The sequence below is a fragment of the Phaenicophaeus curvirostris genome, chromosome 15, assembly GCF_032191515.1.
Source record: "Phaenicophaeus curvirostris isolate KB17595 chromosome 15, BPBGC_Pcur_1.0, whole genome shotgun sequence".
In the NCBI taxonomy this organism is placed as follows: domain Eukaryota; kingdom Metazoa; phylum Chordata; class Aves; order Cuculiformes; family Cuculidae; genus Phaenicophaeus; species Phaenicophaeus curvirostris.
The window spans coordinates 20,110,283-20,131,958 of NC_091406.1; the positions used below are offsets into that span (position 1 = coordinate 20,110,283).

The window sequence follows — 21,676 nt, forward strand, 5'->3', positions numbered from 1 at the left end:
GGCTCCCCCCGATCCCCCCCCCCCACTCTCCCCAGCGCCGGGCAGGTGCCCGCGCCCCCTTCACCCCCCCGCACCCCCCCACCCCGGCTCCCGGTGCCGCTGCCCGAGCCCCGCGGTCCCGCACCGGCGCCGAGCCCCGGCCGGAGTTGGGGCTGCGTGTGCGGGGAGGGGGCGGCAGGGAAAAAACAACGGGCAGTGCGGGGGGGGGGGGTGGGGAAGGAAAAAGTTTGGCGGGGGGCGGCGGGGGCGGCCCCGCTCCGCCCGGTACCGGCTGCCCGCGGCGGGGGCGCGGGGCTGGCCGCCTGCCCGGGGCCGCCCGCGCCTCTTCCCGGGGTGGGGGGAACGGGCAAAGTTTTTCCTCGCTGCGGCTGAGTCCCCCTTTCCCGGTGTCCCCTTTCCCGGGAACGCGCCGGGCGGTGGGGGGGGGTGAGATGGGGTGAGCCTCCCCCCCCCCTGCCCCCACCCCTGCCCCCCGGTGGTTTCCCGGTGACAGCGGGGCGTGCGGGGTCTGGCCGCGGGGAGGGGGTGCGGGAGCCTCCCCCCGCCGCGCCCCGTGCCCGCGGGGGCTGCGCTCGCCTCCCCGGCGCGGCCGCTGCCGGTGCCCGTGGGAGCGGCGCCGCTCGCCCAGCCATGTGCAACAACTCGCCCAACTTTATGGTCCCCCCCTCCCCTGACCGAGCCGCCCCCCCCCCCCGCTCCCGGCCCCGAGCCCCCCGCTCTCCCGGTGCGGCGGGGAGGGCGCCCCCGACACCCCCCGGTGCCGGGCGATGCCCCGTTCGCTCCCGCCGCCTCCCGGGGCCGGGAATTGTGCCCGCACCCCGGGATCCCGGCTCCCAACTCAGATCGATCCCATCCGTGCCGCCTCGGTTTGGTTTTTTGTTTTTTTCTCCCTCCCTCTCTAGATTTTTATTTTCTCATCGCTGCTCGTCGCCACCGCAGCCGCCGCGTCCTTCGCGCGGGGCCGGGCGCGTTCGGGTCGGGTTATTCTTTGCTGGGATGATTGATCGGGGAGAGAAGGAGGGGGAGGATGGCGGGGGGGGGGTTCGACCGCCGTCCCACGCGTAAACAAAGCTGGTCCCCGCTCCTGCCCGCGGAGCCCGAGCGCGCCCGCTCCCCTCACCCCGCAGCCTTCACCCCGCTGCCCGCCGGGCACCCCGGGAGCGGGGGGCGGGGGGGGGGGGGGGTCCGGGGGTCCGGGGGCGGCGCTGCCTCGCCCCGGGGATGGGGGGATTTGAGGCAGGATTTGCGGAAAGTGGGGGATGCGCGATCCCGGCTACCTGGGGCGCGGGGCCGGCGGAAGTTTTGTTTCTCTGGAAACGGGGCCCTTGCTGTGTCAGCAGCCCCTTTGTGCCGCTTTGTCCGCCCCCCCGCCCCCCCCCCCCCCCCCGGCCCCCTCGGCCAGCGCCGGGGCCGCACCTGGGGCTGCGGACGGACGGACGGACACCCCGCTGCGCCCCGTCCCCGGGGGGCTGAGCCGCATCCCCTTCCCCGGCGGCGCGGGGGGTCGGGACGAGGAGGGGTCGGGTGGGAGGGCAGGGGGTGAGGCGGTGAGCCCCCGAAGGGAGGTGGTGACCCCCCCCCGCGGGAGCGCTCAGAGGCGTGGAGACGCTTCTCCGTCCGTCTGTCCGTCCGTCTCCGCTTAACGTTGCCATCTGGGAAAGCTTCGCAGAACCATCTTCTGTAGCAGCACCCCGGCTCCCGGCATCCGACTGCAGTGGGGACGCAGCCCTCGCCTCCCCAGCGCTGCCTGCGGCTCCTGCCACCGCATCGAATTCAAATCCGTCGCGGCGTCACGTGTGCCGCGCCTCGAACCCGAAAAGTGTCACCACGCGTGGTGGCCCCGGCTCCCCCCGCTGGCACCGGCCTGGCCGCCCGGGATGCGGCTACCCGCGTCCCCAGCGGTGCCGCCCGGTGCCAGCGTCGGGCAGCGTGCGGGGGACACGGTGACGGGACGATGGGGACGTGCCGGCGGGTGACAACAAAAGCAAAGTAACAAAGGACGAGCCGTGGCGCTCAGAAGTTGGTCCCGGCCCCCCCGCTGGGTCCGTCCGGCGCCGGACGGGGACCTGGTGGCCTCGTGGGCAGGGAGGAGGTTTGGCCCTTTTGCCAGCCGGGAGGTGCAGGCTCGGGGGTGTTTGTGCTCCGTGTCTGTCCCCCTCCCCACTCGGTGGGAAGCGGCCGGAGCAGCCAAGTTGTCCTTGACGCGGGTTTGCTGTGGGGACGTCGTCAGCCAGCGCCGTGCTGCCCGGTGGGCAGGCAGGGCTGAGGGGCTCTGGGTGCCGTGCCCCGAGTTCACCCTGCCCCTCTTCGTCCTCCCCAGCCAAGGCAGGAGGCACAGGAGATGCCGTGGGGACACAGGGTAGGGTGTTTTGGGGATCCCCTGGGGGTCCCTCGCCCACCGGCATCTCCCACTGTCACTTGGGACTGTGCCAGGCTGGGGCCGGGCAGGTTTTGGTGGGACAGGTGCTGTTTGCCCAGGAGCTGGGGATGCTGCAGGGCTGGGGGCAGCAGCCTCTCCCCCAGACTGTCCCCTCTGCCCCAGCTCCTGTCTGGGGGGCTGGGAGGAGGGCCGGATCCTGGGCGCTCGGCCAGCACGCGCTGGCACCTCCTGCTGCGGGTGTCGGAGGCTCGGCGAGGCTGGATCCGGCCCCGGCTGGTCCCGGCCCCTCCGTCCCCATTGCCCCCCAGCAGGAACATTCCCCGGGGTGGTGGGAGCGGGTGTCGCCGCTCTCCAGCCTCCCCTCACCCCGTCGTCGTGTTTGTTTTCCCAAAGCTCGGCCGTAGGACCAACCTCTTGATTAAGTGTATTAATAGTTAAACTTTCAGCTCATAGCTTAAACTCACCAGACCACGAAAAGCTCCCTCCTTTACTCATGCTCTGTTGCTCAACTAAAATATTGCACTCTGAAGGGTTGGGTGTTTTTTCTTTTCCCCTCCTTTTCCCCTGATTCGACTTTGACTCCTGGGAGCGCGGGGGGTCTTGCAGGGCTGCCCTGCCTGTGGTGGACCCCCAGTTGCCCCCACTGCCCCTTGCAGCCGCCCCTCCGCCAAGAACCTGCGCGGGGAAGTGGTTGGGGCTCACCTGGCCAGGTGTCTCCTTCTTCTTGAAGCCCAGCCAGGCTGGGGAGGAGGATGGGAACCACTGTCCCAGGGAAACGGTGTCTCCTCCCACGGTGAAGGCACAGGGATGGATGGGCTGCGGTGGCTGGGGATGGGATGGAGCTGCTGGTGGAAGCTGGGGTGTGGGATCAGCTATTTTCCTGCCAAGGCGGGAGGAAGGGTGGGAGGTTCAGCCAGGGCAGGTGTCAAGGTCCTGCAGCTGGGTGGGAGCAACCCCAGTTCCAGCACAGCCTGGGGACGGGCGGGTTGGGAGCCGCTCTGCGGAGGACTGGGAACACCTGGGCTGCATCCCTGGCAGCGTGGCCAGCGGCTCAGGGGAAGGGGTGCTCCTCTGCTCCGCTGAGACCCCCGGGGCTGCGTCCAGCTCTGGGGTCCCCAGCCCAGGGCAGACAGGGACCTGTGAGAGCGGGGGCAGAGGTGGCCACAGAAACGGTGTGAGGGCTGGAACAGGCTGCGTGCATCGGGGCACTTCAGCCGGGAGGAGAGGAGGCTCTGGGGAGGCCTCTCTGAGGCCCTTCAGTACCTCAAGGAGGCTGATAAGAAAGATGGAGGGAGGCCTGTTGTGACAGGACAAGGGACAAGGGCTTTAAACTGACCGAGGGCAGGGTTAGGATGGACATGGGGGAGAAATGTCTTGCTGTGAGGGTGGGGAGGCCCTGGCCCAGGTTGCCCAGAGCAGTGGTGGCTGCCCCATCCCTGGAGGGGTTCCAGGCCAGGTTGGATGGGGCTTGGAGCCCCTGATCCAGTGGGAGGTGTCCTGGCCCATGGCAGGGGTGGGACTGGATGGGCTTTGAGGTCCTTTCCAACCCAAACCATTCCATGATTCCATGAAGGGGGTCAGTAGCATGGAGTGGACTGGAGGGAAGAGCAGAGAGGTAGTTGGAGGAGGAACCACCTCCATGAGCAACCAGCCAGGAAGGTCTGGGCCTTGGCTGGGAAGGGAGTAAACGTGTGGTTTTGATCTTGCTTGGGAGTGGCTCTGTCTTGGGGAACAGGGCAGGATCAGGCCTGCAACAGACTGTGCCTTCACTAGAGGGACCTGGGCTCCTGGTGCTGGGGAAGCTGCTGGGTGAGCATCAGGGCAGGGGTGTGAGGAACAGCCTCACAGTCCCAGTCTGTGCCCTGTGTCTCTTGGGATGCTTGCAGTGTTGGAGCTCTCGTAGGGAGAGTCAGGCAGCAGGACGGCGTGACCCCCGTGAGTGGCTGGGAGTGACCTGTGGGCCCCATCACCTTTGGGAGAGTCCAAAAGGCACATTTTACCCTGGCCTGAAGACCAGGGTAGAAATACATTTTTGGGTCTGTCAGCATCTCAAAACTGGTGGTGGGAATGTGTCATGGAGCGGGTCCTCGCCCTGCCCGATATTCTCTCCTTTTGGGGCACTTGAGGGCTGGGAGGATGCACCGGTAACATCTTTGGAGTGGTTTCATCTTGGCTTACATACAGGTGGAGGGCATTGATGGTCTGACAGCCCTTGCTGCACATGGGTGGCAGCCTGTTATTATGTGAATGAAGGGATTTTTTAAGGTCACAAGGTTTTTGAGAACCTGCTTTGGTGTCTTTGGCTTCCACCCATCCGTTGTTATGGCATGGAAAAGGGACTTGAATAATGACCCTGCCGTGTCCACCCTGTGAAGGCATCACGGGCTGTAGTCTTCCCTTGGGATCTGTGGGTCCAGCTTTATATCTTCATACTCCAACAGTGTTGCTCATACCAAAGCATCTTCCATCACCTGAGCTTGGACATCCTTTGTGCTAGGAGGATGAGGACCCGCTGCCTCCATAGGGTGACACCTATGGTGTGGTGGCACAGACATGGGAATGTACGTGTTGGCCTTGACCCTGGAACTGGTGGCAAAGAAAGAAGGTGCTGTTTTCTGGTTTTCCGAGTGGGATGTGCTTTTCCATCTCCACTCTCCCAGCGCAGAGGTGTGGGAACTAGAAAAGGTCACTGGCTCTGCCCCATGTCAACGCTGCAATACGCTTCTTCAGTGGGGCATGATGTGAGACATAGTCTGCCATCTCTAGGTCATGTCCGAGATCGGCTTCATCCCAAGGGCCTGATTGTCACCTTTGTGGTAGAGCTGGGGAACACTGCTGTCCTTGTCCTATAGGCTGTGAGGTCCTTAGGATGACTCCAGTAGGTATTGGGTGGGTGCTGCTACCCATAAGAGCCCAGTTGACTCTGGCAAACATTTGCTTAGCACTTGCTGAGCGTCCTGGGGTTGTCCCAGGCTTGCGCGAGGGTTGGGTTTGTGCTCTGGTATGATGAGATGGGCATTGTCACCTCTGGTGCTGCTGACTGGTCATCTCTTGGTTTGCTGGTGGTTGCCTGCTGTTGGAAGGAAGCCCTGGTCTCGCCTGCCGCTGTGGCTTGATGAGTGTTTCGATTTTGGTTTTGAGAACCTGTCTTGAGTTCATCCTCTGCTTCAGCTCTTCATAGGGATATCTGGGCAGTATCAATCTCCCATAGTCTCCCTTATGAGTCTTTGGCTGTGCCCAAATGATCAACACAGCTCCATCTTCTCAGACCGCACATGGTCTCTTGGTGTCCCCAAGGGTCCTGGGTCATCAGTTCTCACTTATTTTTGCTGGGACTTGCCCATGTGGCTTTGGTGCGTCTTCCTCTCCCTCAGAGGCTGGCTGAGAAAAGCAGTTTGGTGCCCAGGTCTGAGTCCCAGGTCTCTTGGTTGAACATCCCAATGGCTGAGGGTTTCTCACTTGAACATGCTGACCCTGAAGGGTTCCAGGGATTTGCAGATCCAGGTGCACTCAGCTCTGCTGCCTCCATGCTCCACAGACTCTTCTCTGCTGTGCATACTTGCTGCTTGGAAGCGAGTTCTTGCTCTCCAGCCTCTCCTGGAGCTGGAGCATGGCTGGGGAAGACTATTTGTGCCTATGAAGCGTTGATGTCTTGGGGATGGCTTGAGACCCTTTGATGCTAGTACAAAGACTGATGGAGGGAGCTTTACGCCCATGGGTTGTGCAGACTAGTGCTCTGCTCTCTGCTTTGCAGTGGTCTGTCTTTGAGTTTGGGTCCAGGTCGAGGGTGGGCAAATGAACTGTGCCTGTGAACATTGCTTGGAGGCTGTGTGGGGTCTTGCCTCTTTTCAATGGACTCATAGAATTGTTTGGGTTGGAAGAGACCTTCAAAAATCACCCAGTCCACCGTCCCCCTCAGAAGATCTAGGGACGTCTTCCACTAGATCAGGTTCCTTAAAGCTCCATCCAGCCTGACTTTGAACACTTCCAATGACGGCACACTGAGAACTTCACTGGACAACCTGTCCCATTGTCTCACCACTCTCATCCTAAAACATTTCATGCTTATGTCCAACCTAACCCTGCCTTTATTCAGTTTTAAACCATTGCCCCTTGTCCTCTCCCTACAGGCCTTGATAGAAAGTCTGCCTCTATCTTTCCTGTAGGCCCCCTTTATACATTGAAAGGTCTTCTAGCAGGTCCAGATCTTGCCTGGGCTATGAGGAGGTGAGGGGTGGGAGTGGCTGGTGTCTGGGATGTGGCAACAGGCTTGTAAGCAGCCAGGGTGGCCAAACCTGGGGCTGCGAGTGCTGAGCTGGGTTGTTCTTCCCCACCTTCCCATCCTGCATCCATGTCATGTTGGGCTGGGATCCCACCAGGGAGGTAGGTCCCGGGAACCCATCGCTCCCGGGGTCCCTGCACCCTGCTGCTGGACAGGGACGTCTCCCTGATTCCCAAAGCCCGTGGGAGTGAGTGGCCAAGGATCGACTGCTCCGGGAGCGCTCCTCTTGCCCTCTGCTTTACCTTCTGCATCTCGCTAATCTGATGACCGGAGGTATGCGAAGCATTTCAAATATGGCCTTGTTACTGGCTCCGGACAGAGCACGCAAGAGGCGTTTCTTCACACTCCTCTTCCAGGCGGCTGTTGCCGTCCCCTCCTCCCACGGGCATCCCGCTGCTGTTTGCCCCACGCTGGCACGCCTGGGCGAGCCCATCCTGCCTGGCTTGGGAAGGATGTGTCCCTTTGTAGGTCAGCTCTCGCTGCGCCAGCAGCCGTGGGCGGGTGCTGGGTCCCGCGGTGATTTGAGAGCATCGTTGGGAGCGTGGGCGAGGGACGAGCGTGCGCTGATGACAGGGGAGCGGGATGTCCCCTCTGCCCGCAGCTTTGGCGGGGACCCAAGGCTCCCGTGGTGCGCCCAGCCTGCTGGGAAGAGCTGGAGGGGCAGCACAGGGCACGGGGGGAGGGTGGCATTGGGGGGTCCTGGAGAGTCCCCTGGGAGCAGGGGGCTCTGAAGGCACTGGGGTGAGAGATGTGGGATTGGGGAGTGCTGACACCCAGTGTGGGAGCGGAGCTGGGGAGGGGTACAGCGTGGCTCTGGGTGCAGGGGAAGGGAGGCGCTGGGATGACCTGTCTCTGGACGGCTCTCCAGGGTGGTCCTCATGGTGCTGTGGCTCCCACCTTGGGGTCCTGTGCCTCTGCCTGACCACCCCCTCCCCGGATGGTGAGCGGAGCATCCTGTCCGTCTGTGCCCATCTGGGCTTCCCCGGTGCCCATCACCGAATCTGCGCACCGTGCTGCCCACCGGAAGGGGCCCTGTTGCCACCGGTGCTGCTGGCCACTGGTGGGGACCCTCCGCTTTTGATGTCCTCAACGTCCCCCGCCTCGCGTGGTGGCAGTGGGCGCCTGGCCACATCTCCCTGCTCGGCTGTAGGTGCTATTTAAAGCTGGGGCGGGGGAGAGGAATAAATGTGGAAGATGGAGATGCTGCAGGTGGCTTGGGCCGCCCGTGGGGACAGCTGGCCTTGCGTCCCTGTGGAGGGGATGCCATGGCCGGGCACGGTCCAGTGCGGCCGCAGCAGGGCTGGGAGCCGGGCGCCAGGCGTTTGTGCTTTAATGCATCAGGACAGCTTGCAAATTCCAGGCTGGCACGGCAAGGTGCCGGCTGCGGTCGAGTGTGCGCTGTCTCACGGGCGAGAGGGCTGTGCTGCCATACCCGGTTAGCTCGTGGGGGACTGCGGGCGGCCCCTGCCTCCTGCTGGCCTGGGGGGGGCTTTGGGCACCCCCCGCTGCCGCCAAGGCAGGGGGCAGCCCCCGTGGTGGCACAGCAGGAGGCTGGCCTGAGAAGGGCACATCTGCAGGGACTTTGTCCACCTCATTTGTACGGCCCCTCAGCACCCTGTCCACAGGGACCCCTGTTCCCCCCCATCCACACGGGCTCTGTCCTCAGTTTTCAGAGCTCTATGCTCCCCCTGCCTACAGGCATCCCTGTGCCCCCTTCATTGGGGAGCCCCGTCCCTCTGCCTGCACAGCCCTGTGTCCCCACCATCCCCAAGAACCCTTGTCCTCCTTATCCCCGGAGACTCTTGTCTCCTCTCTGTAGCCCTCCTGTGTCCCCCCACCCCCAACTCCCGCCTGCCTCAGGAACCCCTGTCCCCGTCTCAGCAGCCCCCTTGTCCCTCCTACCCCAGGAACCCCCTGTCCCCATCATCAGCTTAGCCCCAGGTGATTCCGTGTGTGTCCCCTCCAGCTCCAATGACTCACTGGAGGTGGATGGAGGGCAGCCTGTGCCTCTGAATCCCTGTGGAGAGGGGGTGACCTGTCCTCTCTGCACATGGGGAAACTGAGGCAGGGAATGGCAGCACTGCTGCCCGTGTCCCCAGCACTGGCTGCGCTCAGGCTGGCAGTGGGGGATGATGCTCCTGGGGGTCCTCATGCACCTTGCCCATGGTGTGGATTTCAACCAAATCCATTCTAAGCAGTGTTTTCCCATCCTTTCCTGAAATCTTTCCTAACTGTGTGAGCCCGGGAGCTGAGCCTGCGGGCTTTGCCTTCATCACCTGGATGCCCACATCTCCCTCTGCCGCATCGCCTCCCTTCTTCCATCCTCACATACAGGATCCTTAAATACAAAAGCCTTGGAAAATGTGTTTGGGCCACCTCACTGGGAACAACTGGTGTCACCTTGAGCGCCAAATTAGTGACACCCGGGGCCCTTGGCGCACGCTGGTGGGGGCTCTGGGTGCTCCGGCTCCGCTCCGGCCATGGGCAGCATCTCGGGCCAGCAGAGGATGGGGCTTTTTTCCTCTGCGAAGGCGTTGGGGATTAGCGAGCGGATTAGCAAATATGACCCCAGGTAAAGATTAAGACCAAAAAAAAAAAAAAAAAAGAAAAAAGGTGGCTTGGTTTTCCCCCCTCCTGCTGATGCACCGTGAAGATTAAAACAGGATGGATTCAGACAGCAGCCGGGGTTCGATTCGGGGTGGGAGGCTGGCAGCAGGGTGGGGGGACAGGGTGGATGTATCTGGAGGGCAGAAGATGCCAGAGCCGAGTGGGATTGGGGTGCTGGGGGGGCTGGACCACAACCCATCCTGTGCTGCAGCTGCCTCTGAGAAGAGGGGGCTCTGGTGTTGAGGCCATAACGCTGAGTCCCCTCTTTGGGGGGCTCCCCACAGAGACCTGCCCCCTCCCCCCGACCCCCAGCTTCCCCAATGGAGATGCTCCATGGGACAGAGCCGGGAAGCGAGGACAATGGGGCCTCGTCCACGACGTGGAGGATCCCCACTGTGCAGGCAGCTGACTTCCCTGCCACGGTGCTCCCACATCCCTTTGGAGGTGACAGGCAGAGATGGGTCTGGAGGCAAAGGAAATTGGGGAGCGCCGCTCTGTGCTTTCTGTCCTGTCTGAAGGACCATGTGACTAGTATACGTACTGGGAGAGAACTGGAATGGCCATCCCTGGGAAGGGTGGGCAACGAGGACCTTGGTGTGGCCATGTCCCTATCCTTTCTCCTTCCCATTCCCCAGGGCAGGGCTGGCTCCTGGGATTCCTCTCCCCGTAGTCCATGGGTGCTCCTGGGGATGAAGTGGAGCCAGCCTGCATCCCGGGGGGCTGAACCCTTGTGGAGGGCTGAGCACTGGCTTGGGGGTCAAGCATCGTTTTGGGGGACTGAAGACCAGGCTGGGGGTTGAGCACCATTTTGGGGGACCTAACACTGCCATGGGAGTCGGGCAGTGGTTTGAGGTGTTGAGCACGGGGTTGTTGGGGGCTGAGTGCTGCCTTGGGGTCAAGCACCGTTTCAGAGGGCTGAGGACCAGCATGGGGGTTGAGCACCGCTTTGAGGCGCTGAGAACTGGCTCAGAGGTTTGTTCTGGAGGGCTGAGCACTGCTTTGAGGGGCTGAGCACCATTTCAGGGAGCTGAGTACCAGCTTGGGCATCAAGCACTGTTTTGGGGGGCTGAGCACATGCTCAAGGGTTCAGCACTGGCTTGGGGGGCACGGAGGTACTGGTGTGGGTATTGAGCACCAATTTGTGAAGCTGAGCAGCAATTTGGGCATCAAGCACTGATTTGGGGGGGCTGAGTGCCATTTGAGGGTGCCAGGCACTGGGTTTGACCAGTGGTTTGGAGGAGTTAAGCACTGGTTCTGCGATTGAGCCCTGGTTTGAGGGGCCGAGCATCAGTTCAGAGGTCAAGCACCGGCTCGAGGGGCTGAGCCCCGGCCCTGCAGCTGGGTGGGCAGATCCCACCACTGCTCACTCGGGGGGTTCACACCCCATGGGGCTGGAGCCAGCAGCAGGGATGACCAGCAGGCCACTGGGGGCTGGATCTTTGCAGAGCGTGTTGAGGGGTCACCCTGCTAAGGATGTGAGGCTGGCGGTGCCTGGGGGTTGTTCCTGCTCCCTCTTTCCTCCCTCTCCCCATCTGTATGTGCTTATACTGGGGTGGCCACGGGACAGGGAGCAGAAGGAAAAACTGCCTGATCCCTTTGCTGGCACCAAGTGTGTAGGCACGTCCCAGCCCTTCCCTGCCTCAGTTTCCCTCCTGCACTGGAGCTCTTCCATGGATCTGCCTCGCTGCCTCCTGCCCAGAGTGGTCTGTTTGCTCTCCCACTGGGCTGTCGTGGGTGTCCCTACTCGGACAGGCAGGGATGGGAAGGAATGCCTCATTTCCATGGCAGGTGTCTGGTACTTGGGGCGACGCTTGGTACCACAGCATCTCTCCGAGTATTCCCCTGGGAGCTCAGGTGTGGTGGCGTGTGCTGGCAAGCCCTCACCTGGCCAACTCCATGCTGGAGCCCGAGCCTGGCTCTCCTGGTGGTCCTCGCAGCCAGGAAGGAATCCACCAGAACCTTGTCCTGGAGCAGAGGTGGCCCTCGAACTTGTACCCACGCCTGAGCCGTGGTGCTGGTGTGTGGGGAGGGGTGTCTGCATGGCCGCAGGGAGCTCACTCCCTTCCAGCAGAGCTGCTGCTGTCAGAGTGGGGAGAAACACCTGGTCCCTTTTCCTGGGGGTCTCAGGTCTGGGGCAAGGGAGAGGAGGAGCCTGAGGTGTCTCCCAGTCCCCGGAGTGAGGAAAGGTGCAAGCCCACTTTTTGTGTTTCACAGGTCCTCTTGAACCCTGTTGGTCCCAACCATCCTGGGGACCCGTCTGTCGCCCTGCCTGCACTGGGGGTGGCGGGAGCTGCGCCTTCCCTCCACCTGGGAGATGCCAGGGTCAAGGGTAGGGCTGTCCCAGGGTGTTGCTCGTATCTGCCTCTGCTGCAGATTCTGCTCTGGGAGCACTGTTGGATTCCTCATGGAGTTCCCTTTCTTTCTGTGGGATGTGGTCCTCCTCCTCAGGGGTGCCCCTCTCTCCCGAGGGCCTGGGGACAGATCCAGTCCAGGAGGAAGATGCCTGCAACTCCGTGGCCAACATCTGCATCCCAGCGGGCATCACACCAGTGCTGAACTCCCATGGGCTTCCTGGAATGTGGTAGCACTGGGAGCTGGGTACAGTGACATGATGGTAGAAGGTCCTGTCAAAGGAGAGGGAGGAATGACACCATTGGGGTCACTGGTCTCACTCAGTCCCACCTCAGAGGACACAATCCTGCTCTTCCCCCCACTGCTGGCTTTGCCTTGGGATGCTGCTGGTGGCCTCATTCCCAGATGCCTCCCAAAGCTTTCCTAGGGGTGACAGTGGGGCCAGAAGTCTCCCTGCATCCATCCCAGACTTGCCCAGGGACCCCATCCTAGAGCTAGAATCCCCGGAGCGGGGAGGAGCTCCAGGGTCCTCGAGTGGATGTGCCCCACCCAGCCGCGCTCCCAATGAGCACATGGCATTATTTATTGATCAGGTGGAACTAAAAGCAGCTAAAGAGAAACTTGGAAGCACAGGGTTAGAGAAGGGCCGTGGGCTGCCCTGGAGTTTGGAGGTGCAGATGGGTGCTGGAGGGGGCAGGGACTGCACAACGCGGCCACCTGTTTTGTGGGATGCAGCAAAACCTCTTTTCTCTGTGTTCCCCTCTGTGCACGCTCATGCTGATGTGGCCATGGGATGGGGAGGAGCATGTAAAACTGAATTTGAGTCCCATAGCGTGGGTGCATCTCAGCCCTTCTCTGCCTCAGTTTCCCTCCAGGTGCACAGCTCTTCCAGGGGTGTTTGATTTCCAGCTGCTCTCCTGCCAGGCTGCCCTGGGGATTCCCTGCCCGGAGCAGCAGGAAAGGCAGGGACGAGAAGGGTCGTAGTGCCAGGGTGGTTGTCCCCTGGGTGATGCCGGGATGTGGGAAGCATCCCACTCTGTGTTTCCCTGGGAGTCTGGCTGTACGTGTGCCGGAGGGCCAGGTGCTCCAAATGAGACACCCCTCCCTCCTTTTTCCCCGTGCCTCAAGGCTGAGACTGCCCCAAACTCATCTCATGGGTGAAAATAACTGCGAGGCAAGGAGGGTGCTTGGCCACATACTGCCCAGCTGTTTCGGCTGCATCCCAGCTGCAGGAGCTGCCTTGTGCCAGAAGGACCCTCTGGTCCAGGCTTTGTGCTGGGGGGCTGCAACATGATTTGGGGACCCAGGGCTTTATAGGAAGCGAGGATCAAGGTGAGGTGCGAGGGCTCTGTGCTGGGCAGCTCCCATCCCGCCCAGAGGCCTCTTGGCCGGGGTTGAACTCAGGATCCGGCCCCTGAACCAGCTGCCCCACCGTGGCTTCTCAGCAGGCGAAGGGCGGTGGGGGCAGACGGCCGCGTCCATCCCCGAAGCAGATGGTCCCTCAGCAGCAAGCTGCCCCTTCTGCATCGATTCCCCGAGCTGGCCGTTTAACGATTGCTTTCTGGGGTTAATTAAACTCTCCTCGCCAAGGGCTGCGGTGCGGCAGGGCTCTACCTGCCTGCAGCCCCCATGGACCCCACAGAAGAGGGGGGATGAGCCTGTGGCTGGAGCTAGGCTTTGCTTCCAAGCCAACCCTTCCCTTCATATCCAACTACAAGCATGGCAGTGGTGCTGGGAGGATCGCCGCTGGTGGGTTCTCTTTTCTCTAGGGCAAGGTCAGCATTGGAGCCCAGCCATACCCTGCTGCAGGAGGGGCTGGATGCCGGCTTCTCCTCTGAACACGGCTTTTGTTGGAGATGTCTGTGCTACCTTGCTCCTGGCGGGGATGGGCTTTGCCTGGCCACGTCTCTATTTGCAATGATTTTGGAGAAAGGCATTGAATATTTGGCAGCCAGAGGGTGAGCGTGTAGCACGGGGGCTGCAGAGCAGGTCATGAGCCCCACGATTGTTGGGAGTTGTAGCTTCTTGCATATCTAAATGTGCCCTTTCAGCAGGCGCTGTCGGTCGAAACTGCCATCTTTTGCCTCATTGTCAGCCTCGTCGAGGTTACGCATCGTTTGCTGACTCACAGCCTCCTGCTCTAATTACTGGGCTGGACTCCCTCTGAGCTGCCTGCCCAGTCCCGCTTGCCCGGTGAGGGGGCTGGAGCAGGAGCACCCTGTGCAACCCCCTACCTGCACCCAGCCCTGCCTGGGGGTGTAGTTCTGAGGCTCCAGGTGCAGCCAAAAGATGTTCTCATGGTTGCTTGCTCCAACATCCCACTGCTTATACCCTACTGGCATGGTTTCGGGGTGCAGCTGGGGGCTGGCAAGGGTGAGCACATGGTGTTACCTGACCCATGGTCTGGGTGTGATCCTGACCCATGGTCCAGGCGTGATCCCAACCTGTGGTCCAGGCGTTATCCCAACCTGTGGTCTAGGGGTGATCCTGACCTACGGGCAAGGCATGATCCCAGCTCGTGGTCCAGGAGTGATCCTGACCTATGGTCCACGTGTGAACCTGACTCGTGTTCCTGGTGTGCTCCCAACCCATGGTCACGGCCTGATGCTGGGGGGCTCTAGGGGAGGCTGCCTCCCCAGGCATCCCCCAAGCATCGCCCTGCCGAGGGCTGCTCGCTGCCATGCGTGCTCTGGGCATGCAGCCCCCCCTGGGCGACAGCGCCGGCTGGGACGAGCCGTGCACTAAACCCGTTAGCTGAGCCTCTTTGATCCCTGTCTGATATGATCAGCCGGCCGGTAAGCTCTCAGCCATGCCCAGCGTGATTCCCAGCGTCGCAGCGATCCGAACAGACGCCGCAATTACCGGTGGGGTCGGGCTGGTCCCGCTGCCCATCCTGCTCCTCCGCGCTGGCTCGGACTCCTGTCTGCTCTGAAACAAAGCTGCAGAGGAAAGCACTGGTTCTGCCCTTAATTATTGTTATTTATTATTATTATTATTATTTAAATATCCCTGCTTGCTAGCGCCGTGCTGCACTGGTGGGAAGAGCCTGCTCTCTGCTCCCGTGTCTCAGAGGTTTGCACCTTCTAAGGAGAGGGGACCCAAACCCACCCATCCCAGCCAGGCAGAGGGGTTCAAGGGTCTCACGTCCACTTTAATGAACTTAATTTTTACCTCCTCCTGCGTTCGGGCGGTCAGATTGGGGCGGAAACAAGGTCCCTGCAAATCCATCTTGCTAAAAGAGGTGAAACCAAGCTGAGTAATCCGGTGGTAACGACAGCGCTCCAAGCCGGGTAATGCAGCCGTGCTTGCCTTGGAACAGGAGATATTTTATTTATTTATATATCAAGAAAAAAACCCCATCTCTGTGTTTGCACAGTCTTCTCTCTGTCACAGAATGGTACAACCACGCATCTTATCTCGTAAAGCCATATTTTGGCCCTTTTTTCCCCCCCAAGAAAGTGAATTTTAAGCACCAGGAGACAGTGATGGTTTCTTTGGAGCTGTTACGATCTGCCATGTACAATAAATCCGTCTTAGTTTGTGGATTATTGGCCCAATAGACCGTAACAGCTCTGTCAGCCCCTCCTGGCGCGCTGGGTCCGGCCAGCTCAGCCTGCCTGGGCTTTCCTTTATTTTTGTTTTATTTTATAGCACAATTTTCCTAAGGATTTTTCCGTGCTGCGTGCGTGTACAGCAGCTGATATGGGAGCTCAGTTGCGTGCCCAGGATTCTGGGGTGGTTATTTCTTTTTTTTTTTTTTCCATATGTATTTCCCCTCTGAAAATACCCGAAGGCACAAATCTACCCGCTGGAGTCCAAGTCCCCGGGATGCGGTGAAGCGGGAAGGCAGAGCTGTTGCTCCCGGAGCGTGGCAGGCTGGCCAGGGGCTGCCTCAGCAGCGTGGGTCTGGCTTTTTGGGACTGGGGGTTTGCTGCTTTCCAGCAGGATTTTCCCTGGACGGCCTCGCTCCTGCAAGCTCTTGTTCCCTGTGCTTGATGGAAGTGTGGAGAACCAGGATTTCCAATGCCAGACACCCCCTGCATGGGCTCAGCGAGGCCGTGGGTGATGCCGTGGGGTGAAGTGTGGGGTGCAGGCATGGGGCGCGGGTGCAGGCAGGACTTGGTGCGCTGCTGTGCTCCCTGCCACCAGTTTCCCTGCACCCTGTTTTGACCTGGGCCATTCCTCTCTTCCCCCATACCCATGGGCTCTGCTGGGTTTCTGGGGCCAGTGGGGTAGGATGGAGGAACTGGATCTGCTGGAGGGCCGGGGCAGCTTGGGGACACATGTATCCACCCTTGTCCTCAAGCCTGGAGGAGGGCGCCTGGGCTTTGGAATGAGAGCAGGCTGAGCGGTGACCCTACTGGGACAGGGCTGGCAGTGGCTCCCGGTGCCAGGGACGACTGGTGTCGGCTGTGCCATGGGGGCTGCCGGCCAGAGGCACCTTTAAGCCCCTCCAGTGCAGGGGAGCTGCTGTGGCCCCAGCTGCTCCGTAAGCCCATTAAGAGCTCAGGGAGCCTTATGCCTCGGGGGTCTGCCCAAGGGACTTGCACTACTGCAGCTTAAACCCCTCGAGCCGAAGAAGGGACACGAGGATGTGCGTGGCCATCCTCCAGAGACGCCTATCTCAGATACCCTGGCTGCTTCTCTTGGCCACGAGGGATGGGTGAAGGCTGCAGCCCTGGGAGAACCCGGCACAGGGTTTGGCTTTGATGCATCATTAAAATGCATCATTGGGGTAAAGAATTCCCTCTTCCTCTGCAAAGCCCTTAAGGAGGATGTTCTCTCCGCCTGTGCCGAGGTTGAGCTTCACATCATGTAGGAGGAAAGGGCAGGGAGGCCACATGGGTCCATCCAGGCTACATGAGATTTGGAAGCCACCTTGATCAAGGGGAACCTGGGCAGGGAGTGCTGGGGATTTTTTTTTCCCCCTTAACCTGGACTTGGCCTCCTCCCAAAGGAGGAGAAAAAACCCAAGGATGAGTCCTTGTGAATCCCTTGGGATGGTAACATGCCTTCCTCTGTTTTGTGAGCACAGTGTTCCCCTCGCCCTCCCTCAGTCAGGCTTTGCATTTTCCCACCACCATCCCAAAGACTGAGGAAGGCATCATGGACAGCCTTTAACATGCCAGGGGCTTGTCCTAGCCTTGGCGATGAGTTTCCTTCTGCCTGATCCATCACTTGCAAGACCGATCCTGCTTGCTGGAGGCTGGAGGCTGCTGGAGCTCAGTGCCCACCTTGGCCCCACAGCCTCTGCTCATCCCCCAGGCTCCCGTGGGTTCTGCCACCATGGAGTGAGGCCCTGGGGGCAAGGGGTGTGAGTCTGTGGCACAGTGGAGAATGGAAGGAAGGGAGGAAGAGGAGATGGAGAAAGCTGGAGAAAGCAGCAGATGGAGGAGGGTGTCCATCACAGAAGCTGAGAGTGGGTGGTGGGGATGTCAGCCCTTTGGGTTGATGCCCCGTGCTCTGCAGAGCCTGTTCCTCCCATCTTGGGGGCTTGCTTGTTCTGTGGCTGGAGGACCCTGCAGGAGGACTTCAGACTAGGTATCAGAAAGAAATTTTTCACAGAAAGGGTCATTGGGCACTGGAACAAGCTGCCCAGGGAGGTGGTTGAGTCACCATCCCTGGCGGTGTTTAAAAGATGGGTAGACGAGGTGCTCAGGGACATGGTTTAGGGGCAGATAGGAATGGTTGGACTCGATGTTCCAAGGGATTTTTTCCAACCTGGTGATTCTATGATTTTACGACCCATCTTGGAGATGGAGATGTGGGTGTTGTGTTTCAGGAGGGCATGGGATCAAACCTTTCTGCACTGGTAAGGGAAGATGACTCTCTTGCAGGGAGGTCACCAATCAAGCACCAGGTCCCTGGGAAGAGGCTGGAGGCTCTGCAGCCACCCTGGGCTGGCTGGGGAAGGGGTGGGCCACTATGTGCCAGGTGCCACATTCAGCTTGTTCCCTGCCATTCCAGCTTGCCACCTTGTTCCTCAGCTTTTAGGGAAGTGAGGAAAGGCAGAAGTCTTGATATCTAACTCTAGTTTTAGTTTTAGACCCTCAGAGCTTGGGACCAAGAAGGACCAGTGAGTCCAGAAGGATGCTCACACCCTGTAATTGAGTCTTTTCATAGCACATCTCCAGTGTGATAAGCTCACCACATTGAGCCCCTTCTAGCTCCCACCATGCGGTGTTTCCTTCATGCTCAAGGCTCAATCTTGTGGCTCTTCCCTGTCTTCTTCCCTGCTGTGACATCTTGTGTGATGGATTATTCCATGGCTGTTGTCCTTGAGGCCACACACAGAGCAAACCCCTCTGTTTCTCCTTGTGTGTCCTGCAGCTCTTTCATCTGAGGGTCCACACATCCTGACTCATGTCATGACTGCGTGGTGACAGTGGCCCCTTCCTCCTTCCCCAGGCCCCAGCTCTGCTTTCTGGCTGTCATGTGGCTGCTTTCTTGAGAACTCCGGTGTTACCCATCTCACTTGTGCTTTTTTTGAAGACAGAGTGCTGGTGGTTAAATTACCATAGAAACATGGAATGGTTGGGGGAGGAAGGACCTTAAAGCCCATCCATTCCACACTCCTGCCATGAGCAGGGACACCTCCCAGTGGATCAGGGGCTCCAAGCCCCATCCAGCCTGGCCTTGAACCCCTCCAGGGATGGGGCAGCTACCCCTGCTCTGCGCAACCTGGGCCAGGGCCTCCCCACCCTCACAGCAAAACATTTCTTCCCTGTGTTCAACCTAATCCTGCCCTCAGTCACTTTAAAACCATTGCCCCTTGTCCTGTCTCAACAGGTTCTACTAAAAAGTCTGTCCCCATCTTTCTTACAAGCCCTCTTCACGTATGGAAAAGTCTTCTGACTGCATGCGAGGCATCCAGTGAAAGTCTAAGTGTTTTGTAACCATCCAGTTGCTTTCTGCAGCCAAACTGATACCCAGTCAAAGGCAGAAGCTGGCCTTGTATGACCCCTCCCTACCATGCCAGCACATCCCTGAGGCAGAAATTCCTCCCCCAGTGGTTTGCTAGGGACTGTTTTCGTAGTGACTTTTCCCATCAACTTGCCCAGGACTGCTGTTCTCCCATCCTTCCACAGGGAAGGAAGACACCCTTCCTCTTGGGCTGGTTCTTGAAGAAGCATCAAGAATCAAAAAAGCAGTGAGACATCTCCTCCGAAGGGGAGCTTGGTGTGAGATGCGTGCTCCTCTGCCCTCAGACATGTTTGCCTCTCCGAGAGCAAGGCGTGTGTTTGGTGCAGGTCTCCTTCTTGGCAGTGGTCCTGGTTGAAGGTAGAACTTCACACTTCTGACGTCACTGTTGGCCCAGCTGGGCCTGTTCTTGCTCACCTGCCCTGGAGTGCCCCAATGCCAGGACTCACTGGTCCCCAGGATGTGGTGCAAACCCTCGCTGTGACTCTGCTCTGCTGGAGGACAAGGAGCTGGTTGCTTCCTGGGCACGATCAGATGTAAAAGGGAGGAACATCATCTCCTTCTTTATCCTGGGATGCTCAGCCATTGCGTTGGGTCCTGCACCAACATGGGTTCCTTGACTGCCCTTGTCCCTGAACATGCAAATGGCTTGAGAGATCCGAGTCTAGTGCTACGACTGTGTCATGGAGAAGCCAAAGGGGAGGAGAAAGGCAGGAAAGAAGGTTGCAGGAGACCAAAGGACTGGTGGAACCAGTATTTGTGGTATTCCCCAGGGTAGACTGAAATAATGGAGCACCTGCAGAGCATCACAGGTCCTGGAGGTGTTCACAGCAAGAGTCCCCGTCCTCTGGTACCTGCTGGCATTGCCGCTGCAGCCTTCTCTCTGCCCAAATCTCCTGCACTGTCCTCTTGCTCAACATCTTTCAGCCAGCAGGTCATGCTCGGCTGGGTGGTGCTGCCTGGAGTTGCCCTGGGCTCTCTGGTTTCCATTCCCACCGCCTCCAGCAGGATTCAGCTCAGCTCTGGGGTTACCCAGGACCTGCTGGTCATGCTGGGCAGTGGGAAGCTCTTGGGGCATGTGGCAGTGAGCTTGGGTGAGCGCTTTTGTCTGAGCTAGAGCGCACTGGGGTTTGCTCTATGTTATTCTGGGTTTAAAAAGGAAAGAAGTGATTGCCCTTTCCCAGTTCCAGCGTTTCCTGCGAGCAGTCTCACTCCTGGCTTATCTTCAGACAGCCTCAGGGGTATTCCCGTGGCGTTTGGGAGTTTAATCAGGCACTGCTGGGGCATGTGAACCCTGTGCCGAGTCGCCGTTCCCATGGAGGGGAGCGCCTCTTGCAGATATTTGGGTTGGCGTGCCTGGGCTGGGGGCTGGGCAGGCTGGGAACGTGCTGCTCCTTCTCCTGGGGATGTGGCTGGGAATAGCCGGGGGTGGCCACCCGCCTGGCTGGGGCGGCTTGTGGGCAGGGTGGCTTCCCCAGGGCACCCCATGCTTGGTTGTGGATGATGATCAACCTAGTGATTTGATGATGTGCTGGGAGGGAGGGTTCAGCCCCTCCAGCCCTGCCTCTGCCACCTGCATCTGTTTTGTCCCAGCCCATGGATTTTCCTGGTAGCATCCCAGATGGGATCCACAGGTCCCTGCCAGACCTGGCCCCTCTGGCCCTGACCCAACTGCTGCTTGGTTTAGTTTGGGTGATGTTGAATTCAGCAGAAAACCAGGACCTGGGTGGAGATGCCCAGTGCCGGTCTCTGCTTTGCCGGTGGAATTGAGGGCTTTTGTTGCTGGCTCTTTAGCAGGCGGTATTTCTTTTTTGGGGGGCTGGATGTATTCCTGGCAAGTAAAATGACGGATGCTCTGTTTCGTTTCCAGTGGCAGTGTTTCAGATTCCTTGCTCCAGGGCAGGAGCTGAGCGAACTCTGATTCCGGAGCAGCTCTGGTACCTTGGCAGCTGAAAGGCCACGGGGTTTGCTTGAATGACAAGTGGTGCCGAGTGTGGGGAAGGCTGAGTAGAGGCGGTTTTGTGTGGTGTGCCCTCCATCTCTTGCAGGAGCGAAAGCCCGCCGAGTGCAGAGGCAGCTTTTTATTGTCTTTGCGCTCTGCAGGCAGATGAAGTGGTGGTGGAAAGGTGACGCATGGAAGGAAGGCGAGCCCTGCCTTGCTGGCGAGCGGCGATGCTCCCTGTGTCGCTGCTGGGGAGATCGGGAGAAGAGCAAAGTCTTGGGGCATGGCTGTGCGTCTTCTCCCTAGGAGCTCTTGGATGCTGTGCTTGCATCTCCTGTTGTACCCTGCTTGGAGGGATGGGAGCAGATCCCGGCTGCTGGCTGAGCTGCATCCTACAGCGCTGGTGAGCCCAAGCCATCGGTGAGGACGGGACCTGCCGGCGGATGCTGCAGTGCTGGGGATGGAGTGAGGGGTGGGGATCTGCAGCCCGGGTGTGAGGGCACGTTGGGGACCTGCCTTCCTGAGGCTTCCCACCCTTTTTTGGCCCATCCATTTGGACCTGAGGCACGTGTGGGTCTGCAGGGATAGGGATGGTGCTGGCAGCAGGCAGGGTTTGCCCATCCCTGTTGAAGCTCCCCTGCGAGTTCTTTTGCTGGTGGAGATAACCCCGACTTCTGCCTGCGCAGGATGGTGCTGGCAGCCACTCAGCAAAACCTGCCCCCTTCAGCCTCTCAAGCCTCTCTGGTCCACTGGGCTTACTGGGAGCAGGGGAGGCTGGCAGCCCCGTTGCTGCAGGGAGCTTGGGCTCTGCAGGGCTGGGAGGAGAGTGACCCAGACTCCCTGCGGGCTGTGGGCTGCCCCACCCAAAGCCCAGCTGGTCAATTCCCCCTGCTGAGCCCTGGCCAAGCAGCCTTCCTCCTCTTTCTCTTCTTCCTCCCGTTTCCCTCCTGCCAGCCAGGCCAAGTAAAACGCGGTGCTGACCAAAAATAACAACCGCCGGCAGATCCAGACAATGGATAAACCCCCGGCGAGGGCGAGGGCGACCCGAATCCTCCCAGAGGAAGACGGGATTATTCGCCGTCCTCTCAGACATCTGTCAATAACCGCCGAGCGCGGACCCCGGCAGCTTCCCAACGGTGCTGCTGCCTTCCCAGCAGCCAAAGCCGTTCCTTCAAAGCAGTCACCTTCAGGA

At 60.1% G+C, this 21,676-nt stretch overlaps 2 protein-coding genes across 2 annotated transcripts in view; one reads left to right on the plus strand and one right to left on the minus strand.

The window, feature by feature from the left end:
* Positions 1 to 21,676, minus strand: part of ZMAT2 (zinc finger matrin-type 2) — a 205,046-nt gene that overhangs the window by 183,302 nt on the left and 68 nt on the right. The window lies entirely within an intron of this gene.
* The window catches only part of CXXC5 (CXXC finger protein 5), a 37,001-nt gene that overhangs the window by 177 nt on the left and 15,148 nt on the right, over positions 1 to 21,676 (plus strand). The gene's annotated exons all lie outside the window — the stretch shown is intronic.